The following is a 9,615-nucleotide window of genomic DNA, read 5'->3' on the forward strand; positions in this document are numbered from 1 at the left end:
GCAGCACAGGCGTACCTAAAAATGAGGTGCCAAACTGGTGAAGCTACAACTCAGGACTACATGCATGCTAAACAGAGTAAGCAACATGCTATAGACAGAGCTAAGCGATTCCACAACCAATGGATCAGATCAAAGTTCTGCATTCCTGCCTCATCCAATCGTGAATGGTGGTGGACAACTAACGGGAGGAGGAGGCTCTGTAAACATCCCCATCCTCAATGATGGCAGAGCCCAGTACATGAGTGCAAAAGACAAGGCTGAAGCGTTTGCAACCATCTTCAGCCAGAAGTACCAAGCGGATGATTCATCTCGGCCTTCTCCTGATATCCCCACCATCACAGAAGCCAGTCTTCAGCCAATTCAATTCACACCACGTGATATCAAGAAACGGCTGAGTGCACTGGATACAGCAAAGGCTATGGGCCCCGACAACATCCCGCTGTAGTGCTGAAGATTTGTGCTCCAGAACTAGCCGCGCCTTTATCCAAGCTGTTCCAGTACATCTACAACACTGGCATCTACCCAACAATGTGGAAAATTGACCAGGTATGTCCTGGCCACAAAAAGCAGGACAAATTTAATCTGGCCAATTACCGCCCCAACAGTCTACTCTCAATCATCAGCAAAGTGATGGAAGGTATCGTCGACAGTGCTAACAAGCAGCACTTACTCACCAACAACCTGCTCGCCGATGCTCCGTTTGGGTTCCGCCAGGACCACTTGGCTCCAGACTTCATTACAGCCTTGGTCCAAACAAGGACAAAAGAGCTGAATTCTAGAGGTGAGGTGAGAGTTACTGCCCCTGACATCAAGGCAGCATTTGACCGAGTGTAGAACCAAGGAGCCCTAGTAAAATTGGAGTCAATGGGAATCAGGGGGAAAACACTCCAGTGACTGGAGTCTTACCTAGCACAAAGGAAGATGGTAGTGGTTGTTGGAGTCCAATCATCTCAGCCCCAGAACATTACTGCAGGAGTTCCTCAGGGCAGTGTCCTTGGCCCAACCATCTTCAGCTGCTTCATCAATGACCTTCCCTCCATCATAAGGTCAGAAATGGGGATGTTCGCTGATGATTGCACAGTGTTCAGTTCCATTCGCAACCCCTCAGATAATGAAGCAGTCCGTGCCCGCATGCAGCAAGACCTGGGCAACATCCAGGCTTGGGCTCATAAGTGGCAAGTAACATTTGTGCCAGACAAGTGCCAGGCAATGACCATCTCCAACAAGAGAGAGCCTACCACCTCCCCTTGACATTCAACGGCATTACCATCGCTGAATCCCCCACTATCAATATCCTGGGGGTCACCATTGACCAAAAACTTACCGGATCAGCCATATAAATACTGTGGCTACAAGAGCAGGTCAGAGGCTGGGTATTCTGTGGCGAGTGACTCACCTCCTGACTCCCCAAAGTCTTTCCACCATCTACAAGGCACAAGTCAGGATTGTGATGGAATATTCTCCACTTGCCTGGATGAGTGCAGCTCCAACAACACTCAAGAAGCTTGACATCATCCAGGACAAGGGTGCCTGCTTGATTGGCACCTCATCCACCACCCTAAACATTCACTCCCTTCACCACCGGCGCACTGTGACTGCAGGGTGTACCATCTACAGGATGCACTGCAGCAACTCGCCAAGGCTTCTTCGACAGCACCTCCCAAACCCGCGACCTCTACCACCTAGAAGGACAAGGGCAGCAGGCACATGGGAACAACACCATCTGCACGTTCCCCTTCAAGTCACACACCATCCCGACTTGGAAATATATCGCTGTTCCTTCATCGTCGGTGGGTCAAAATCCTGGAACTCCCTTCCTAACAGCACTGTAGGAGAACCTTCACCACATGGACTGCAGCAGTTCAAGAAAGCGGCTCACCATCACTTTCTCAAGGGCCATTAGGGATGGGTAATAAATGCTGGCCTTGCCAGTGACACCCACATCACATGAACGAATATAAAAAAAAATTAATTAAAAGGAAAATACTGCTGATGCTGGAAATCTGAAATAAAAACAGAAAATACTGGAAAAGCTCAGCAAGTGGAGAAAGAAACACCGTTAACATTTCAGGTCAAAGACCTTTCATCACAGCTCAATTACTAACGAAAGGTTTTCGACCTGAAATGTAAACTCTGTTTCTTTGTCCACAGATGCTGCCTCACTTGCTGAGCTTTTCCAGCATTTTCTGTTTTTATTATTATTTAAAGCATTTGTTTTAATGGATACAGTTATATAATAAATAGAATAGAGCATATTATATAGAAGTAAAGTAAAGCAAAAGTTAAAATAAAAATAGAAACAGTGGGAAAGAAGAGAGAAAGGGTTTAAAAAGGAAAAAGGGATAAGCTGACATGATTTGTTTAAAACTATATTTAAATGTTTAAAAAATGCTTTGTTTGTTTGTAGTATATGGGGTTAGTATTAAAGCTACTCCTCACATCTGAGTAACTTTATTACTGTAGTAATATGTTTTGTTTCACTGTATACAGGCTGAAAACTTTATAAAATGTCGATCCTAGAGAGACTGAATATTCTCTGGGTCTGCTGGCAGTTTAAATGCTAATCCTATTAACAGTCAGAGGATGAAATACCTCCTGTTAATAATTTTACTGAAAACACTGGCATAAAGGGGAAATTTTTAAAATTCCATTTTGTACCCATGCAGACCATTTCAGAAAAGAATTAGTGACAGGGAGAATTTCGATTTTAGCTTTTAGGTGATTATCTCCTTTTTAGACCCTCCATGACTTCCACCATTCTCCAGCTGACTGGCTCTGCCCTGTTATAGCTCACTACAAGTACTTGTAGGTGGTTCTCCTGTTGATTTCCTCTGTGATCCTCTGCTCGACCCCTCGAGATGCCAGCTGAATGATGAGTAGGCAGAATTGTTGGCGTAGACCCATATCCTATCACTTAGTGGCACAGTGCAGTACTGAGGGAGTGCTGCACTGTCGGAGGTGTTGTCTTCTGGAGGAGATGTTAAACCAAAGCCCCTGTCTGCCCTCTCAGCTGAACGTAAAAGATCCCATGGCACTATTTTGAAGAAGAGCAGGGGAGTTCTCTCCGGTGTCCTGGCCAATATTTATCCCTCAACCAACATCACGAAAACAGATGATCTGGTCATTATCACATTGCTGTTTATGGGATCTTGCTGTACACAAATTGGCTGCCGCGTTTCCTACATTACAACAGTGACTACAGTTCTAAAAAGTATTTATTTGGCTGTAAAGCGCTTTGGGACATCCTGAGGTTGTGAAAGGCGCTATATAAATGCAAGTTATTTTCTTTCTTTTTCCATTCACCGGTGCATTGTACCATAAACCAATTGACTTTTGCCTAAGAATCTTCAGTGCTTATTTTCTGTAAGTAAGCTGTGTCAGATGTGGTTCAGTGGTAGCACTCTTGCCTCTGAGTCTGAAGGTTGTAGGTTCAAGTCCCACTCCAGTGACATAAGGCACAAAAATTGAGGCTGTCATTCTAGTGCAGTACTGTTCATAGAATCATAGAAGTTACAACATGGAAACAGGCCCTTCGGCCCAACATGTCCATGTCGCCCAGTTTATACCACTAAGCTAGTCCCAATTTCCTGCACTTGGCCCATATCCCTCTATACCCATCTTACCCATGTAACTGTCCAAATGCTTTTTAAAAGACAAAATTGTACCCGCCTCTACTACTGCCTCTGGCAGCTCGTTCCAGACACTCACCACCCTTTGAGTGAAAAAATTGCCCCTCTGGACCCTTTTGTATCTCTCCCCTCTCACCTTAAATCTATGCCCCCTCGTTATAGACTCCCCTACCTTTGGGAAAAGATTTTGACTATCTACCTTATCTGTGCCCCTCATTATTTTATAGACTTCGATAAGATCACCCCTTAACCTCCTACTCTCCAGGGAAAAAAGTCCCAGTCTGTCTAACCTCTCCCTATAAGTCAAACCATCAAGTCCCGGTAGCATCCTAGTAAATCTTTTCCGCACTCTTTCTAGTTTAATAATATCCTTTCTATAATAGGGTGACCAGAACTGTACACAGTACTCCAAGTGTGGCCTCACCAATGCCCTGTACAACTTCAACAAGACATCCCAACTCCTGCATTCAATGTTCTGACCAATGAAACCAAGCATGCCGAATGCCTTCTTCACCACCCTATCCACCTGTGACTCCACTTTCAAGGAGCTATGAACCTGTACTCCTAGATCTCTTTGTTCTATAACTCTCCCCAACGCCCTACCATTAACGGAGTAGGTCCTGGCCCGATTCGATCTACCAAAATGCATCACCTCACATTTATCTAAATTAAACTCCATCTACCATTCATCGGCCCACTGGCCCAATTTATCAAGATCCCGTTGCAATCCTAGATAACCTTCTTCACTGTCCACAATGCCACCAATCTTGGTGTCATCTGCAAACTTACTAACCATGCCTCCTAAATTCTCTTCCAAATCATTAATATAAATAACAAATAACAGCGGACCCAGCACCGATCCCTGAGGCACACCGCTGGACACAGGCATCCAGTTTGAAAAACAACCCTCTACAACCACCCTCTGTCTTCTGTCGTCAAGCCAATTTTGTATCCAATTGGCTACCTCACCTTGGATCCCATGAAATTTAACCTTATGTAACAACCTACCATGTGGTACCTTGTCAAAGGCTTTGCTGAAGTCCATGTCGACCACGTCTACTGCACAGCCCTCATCTATCTTCTTGGTTACCCCTTCAAAAAACTCAATCAAATTCGTGAGACATGATTTTCCTCTCACAAAACCATGCTGACTGTTCCTAATTAGTCCCTGCCTCTCCAAATGCCTGTAGATCCTGTCCCTCAGAATACCCTCTAACAACTTACCCACTACAGATGTCAGGCTTTTCCCTGCCGCCCTTCTTAAACAAAGGCACAACATTTGCTACCCTCCAATCTTCAGGCACCTCACCTGTAGCGGTGGATGATTCAAATATCTCTGCTAGGGGACCCGCAATCTCCTCCCTAACCTCCCATAACGTCCTGGGATACATTTCATCAGGTCCCGGAGATTTATCTACCTTGATGTGCGTTAAGACTTCCAGCACCTCCCTCTCTGTAATATGTACACTCCTCAAGTTCCCTAACATCCATGCCTTTCTCAACCGCAAATACCGATGTGAAATATTCATTCAGGATCTCACCCATCTCTTGTGGTTCCGCACATAGATGACCTTGTTGATCCTTAAGAGGCCCTACTCTCTCCCTAGTTACTCTTTTGCCCTTTATGTATTTGTAGAAGCTCTTTGGATTCTCCTTTGCCTTATCTGCCAAAGCAATCTCATGTCCCCTTTTTGCCCTCCTGATTTCTCTCTTAACTCTACTCCGGCAATCTCTATACTCTTCAAGGGATCCACTTGATCCCAGCTGCCTATGCATGTCATATGCCTCCTTCTTTTTGACTAGGGCCTCAATCTCCCGAGTCATCCAAGGTTCCCTACTTCTACCATCCTTGCCCTTCACTTTATAAGGAATGTGCTTACCCTGAACCCTGGTTAACACACTTTTGAAAGCCTCCCACTTACCAGACGTCCCTTTGCCTGCCAACAGACTCTCCCAATCAACTTCTGAAAGTTCCTGTCTAATACCATCAAAATTGGCCTTTCCCCAATTTAGAATTTTAACTTTTGGGCCAGACCTATCCTTCTCCATAGCTATCTTAAAACTAATGGAATTATGATCACTGGTCCCAAAGTGATCCCTCACTAACACTTCTGTCACCTGCCCTTCCTTATTTCCCAAGAGGAGGTCAAGTTTTGCCCCCTCTCTAGTCGGGCCATCCACATACTGAATGAGAAATTCCTCCTGAATACACTCAACAAATTTCTCTCCATCCAAGCCCCTAATGCTATGGCTGTCCCAGTCAATGTTGGGAAAGTTAAAGTCCCCTACTATTACCACCCTATTTTTCTTGCAGCTGTCTGTAATCTCCTTACATATTTGCTCCTCAATTTCCCGTTGACTATTTGGGGGTCTGTAGTACAATCCTATCAAAGTGATCTCTCCCTTCTTATTTTTCAGTTCTACCCATATAGACTCAGTGGGCGAACCCTCGGATATATCCCCTCTCACTACTGCCGTGATGTTCTCCCTAATCAAGAACGCAACTCCCCCTCCTCTCTTACCTCCTGCTCTATCTTTCCTATAGCATCTGTACCCTGGAACATTGAGCTGCCAGTCCTGCCCCTCCCTTAGCCATGTTTCAGTAATAGCTATAACATCCCAGTCCCATGTACCCATCCATGCCCTGAGTTCATCTGCCTTGCCCATCAGACTTCTTGCATTGAAATAAATGCAGTTTAATCTAGACTTCCCTTGGTCTTTGCCCTGCTTTCTCAGACCATCTGTCCGGTCATGTTCTGTACACTCTCCCTTACTGCCTTTTGTTTCTGTCACCACTTTATTTCCCACTGACTTCCTGCATCGGTTCCCATCCTCCTGCCACATTAGTTTAAACCCTCCCCAACAGCACTAGCAAACACTCCCCCTAGGACATTGGTTCCAGTCCTGCCCAGATGCAGACCGTCCAATTTGTACTGGTCCCACCTCCCCCAGAACCAGTTCCAATGGCCCAGGAATTTGAATCCCTCCCTCTTGCACCATCTCTCAAGCCACGTATTCATCCTAGCTATCCTGTCATTCCTACTCTGACTAGCCCGTGGCACTGGTAGCAATCCTGAGATTACTACCTTTGAGGTCCTACTTTTTAGTTTAACTCCTAACTCCCTAAATTCAGCTTGTAGGACCTCATCCTCTTTTTTACCTATATCGTTGGTGCCTATATGCACCACGACAACTGGCTGTTCACCCTCCCCCTCCAGAATGTCCTGCAGCCGCTCCGAGACATCCTTGACCCTTGCACCAGGGAGGCAACATACCATCCTGGAGTCTCGGTTGCGTCCGCAGAAACGCCTGTCTATTCCCCTTACAATCGAGTCCCCTATCACTATAGCTTTGCCACTCTTTTTCCTGCCCTCCTGTGCAGCAGAGCCAGCCACGGTGCCATGAACCTGGCCACTGCCACCTTCCCCTGGTGAGCCATCTCCCCCAACAGTATCCAAAATGGTATACCTGTTTTGGAGGGAGATGACCGCAGGGGACCCCTGCACTGCCTTCCTACTCTTCCTCTGTTGGTCACCCATTCACTATCTCCCTCAGTAATTTTTATCTGCAGTGTGACCAACTCACTGAACGTGCTATCCACGACTTTCTCAGCATCGCGGATGCTCCAAAGTGAGTCCATCCGCAGCTCCAGAGCCGTCAAGCGGTCAAACAGTAGCTGCAGCTGGACACACTTCCCGCAGGTGAAGGAATCAGGGATACAGGAAGGATCCCTGAATTCCCACATCCCACAAGAGGAACATGACACGGCCCTGGGATCTCCTGCCATGACTTAACCCTTAAGTTAGCTTAACAACAACTACAATGTCAAGAGAAAAAAAGGTAAGAAAAACTACTTACCACTCCCTTTAAGGAGTTTACTCCTTTAAATTGTTTTTAATTTAGAGAATGTTAACTGCACTAGGGACCTTGATTCACTAAAAAAAGCGCTACTTGCTATAAGACCTGCAGACCTTACCTTTCTTTTTACTTTAGTTACTGTAGATAAGTAGAAATACTCACCTGAACCTACTCACCAATCAGGTGCCTCCCCTGTGTCGCGTCCCGATCTGATTCCTGACGTCACTTCGAACTCGGTCGCAGCTCCGCTCGGCTCGGCTCCTTTCAGCTGTTCTCAGCTCCCTCTGAAATCCTGCCTTTTATCGGACGCTCCCTCCGCTCAGCTCGGCTCTTCTCAGCGCTCTGAAATCCCGCCTTTTATCGGACGCTCCCTCCGCTCGGCTCGGCTCCTCTCAGCTGTTCTCAGCGCTTTGAAATCCCGCCTTTTATCGGACGCTCCCTCTGCTCCGCTCGGCTCCTCTCAGCTGTTCTCAGCGCTCTGAAATCCCGCCTTTTGTTGGAGGTGCCCTCTTCTGGACAACAACAACTTGCATTTATATAGTGTCTTTAATATAGTAAAATGTCCTGAGGTGCTTCACAGGACTGTTATCAAACAAAGTTTGACACTAAAGCCACATAAGGAGATATTAGGACAGTAGGTAGGTTTTAAGGAGTGTCTTAAAGGAGAAGAGAGAGGTTTAGGGAGGGAATTCTAGAGCTTAGGGCCTAGACAGCTGTAGGCTTGGCTGCTGATGGTGAAGCAATGAAAATTGGGGATGTGCAAGAGGCAAGAATTGGAGAAATATCCACAGGTCCAGGTTAGACGTGGCCCTTGGGGGCGTTCGCTCCGACTGTCTGCATCTCTTCCGCAGAATTCTCCGCGCCCGGGTGGCCCTGGAGAGGGAGCACGCGGTGTCTGCCGGTACACTTGAGGCTTTCTGTGACCGGTGGGCACCGCAGGGACTGGAGTGTATCCTGGACCAACATAATAAAATTTTAATTTGATACTTATTTTGTTTTTTGGGGGTTTTCTGCACATAAACACACCCTAAACCCTCCCTTCTTATAAAAGGGGGGTCTAAGACACACAAAAAAAAAGAAAAATTTTTTTTTAAAAGGTGTTCCTGGACCAGGAGCCAATGTAGGTCAGCGAGCACAGGAGTGATGGGTGAGCGGGACTTGGTGCAAGTTAATATATGGGCAGTAGAGTTTTGGATGAGCTCAAGTTTATGGGACTTCATAAGTACTTAATTGGCTGTGTTTTTGCTAATATTCATACTATCTGTATTTGTATATTAGATTAGTTGAGGGAAACAGTTTCCTTCTAGGTTTCTTTTATTTGATGACACTTGGCCTACCAGTGTTTCTTTACAGGTTCTAAAAGAAAGGGCAGTGTATTGAAGTTTATTGAAGTAATTCTGGTTAATTACCTATGATGTACCAAGTAATTAAGGGAAAATGTTTCTTTGTGTTTTTTTTTCCTTAAAAGAAACCCAATCAAATAATAATTTTATTTTTTTATATCAAAAGCAGCTTTTTACTTTTTTCGCCGCTCAGCTCAGGAGTGTGGGATGGAAGGTTTTTTTTGTGTGTTTTAGGCTCCCTCCCTTTTATAAGTGGGGGGGGGGTTAGGGTGTGTTCATGTGCAAAAAAAAAACAAAAAACCCAAAATAAGTGTCAAATTAAAATTTTATTATATCGGTCCAGGATACACTCCAGTCTTTGCCGTGCCCTCCGGTCGCAGAAAGCCTCAAGCGTACCGGCAGACACCGCGTGCTCCCTCTCCAGGGCCACCCGGGCGCGGAGAATGCCGCGGAAGAGAGGCAGACAGCCGGAGCGCACCCCACGGCCCGCATCTGTCCTGGACCTTTGGATGGCTTCATTGGCTGTAAAGTGCTGTGGGATGTTGTGAAAGGTGCTACGTGAATGCAAGTCATTTTTTTTTTCAATGGAGCCAAATGTACTTGGAGGGTGAATTCACAGACATTAATGGAGCATTTCTTAATTGCTACTGAGTTTAAAAAGAAAATACTTTTTGCACTTGGTGGCACAGAAATGCTGCTGCAACCCTCCGAGGGCTGAAAAGACTCAGACACTCAGGTGCAAACCCCTCATCATGGTGTCTCTTGCACTGCAGTGGAGCAGGAAG

This window comes from Heptranchias perlo, chromosome 15 (assembly GCF_035084215.1).
Source record: "Heptranchias perlo isolate sHepPer1 chromosome 15, sHepPer1.hap1, whole genome shotgun sequence".
Classification (NCBI taxonomy): domain Eukaryota; kingdom Metazoa; phylum Chordata; class Chondrichthyes; order Hexanchiformes; family Hexanchidae; genus Heptranchias; species Heptranchias perlo.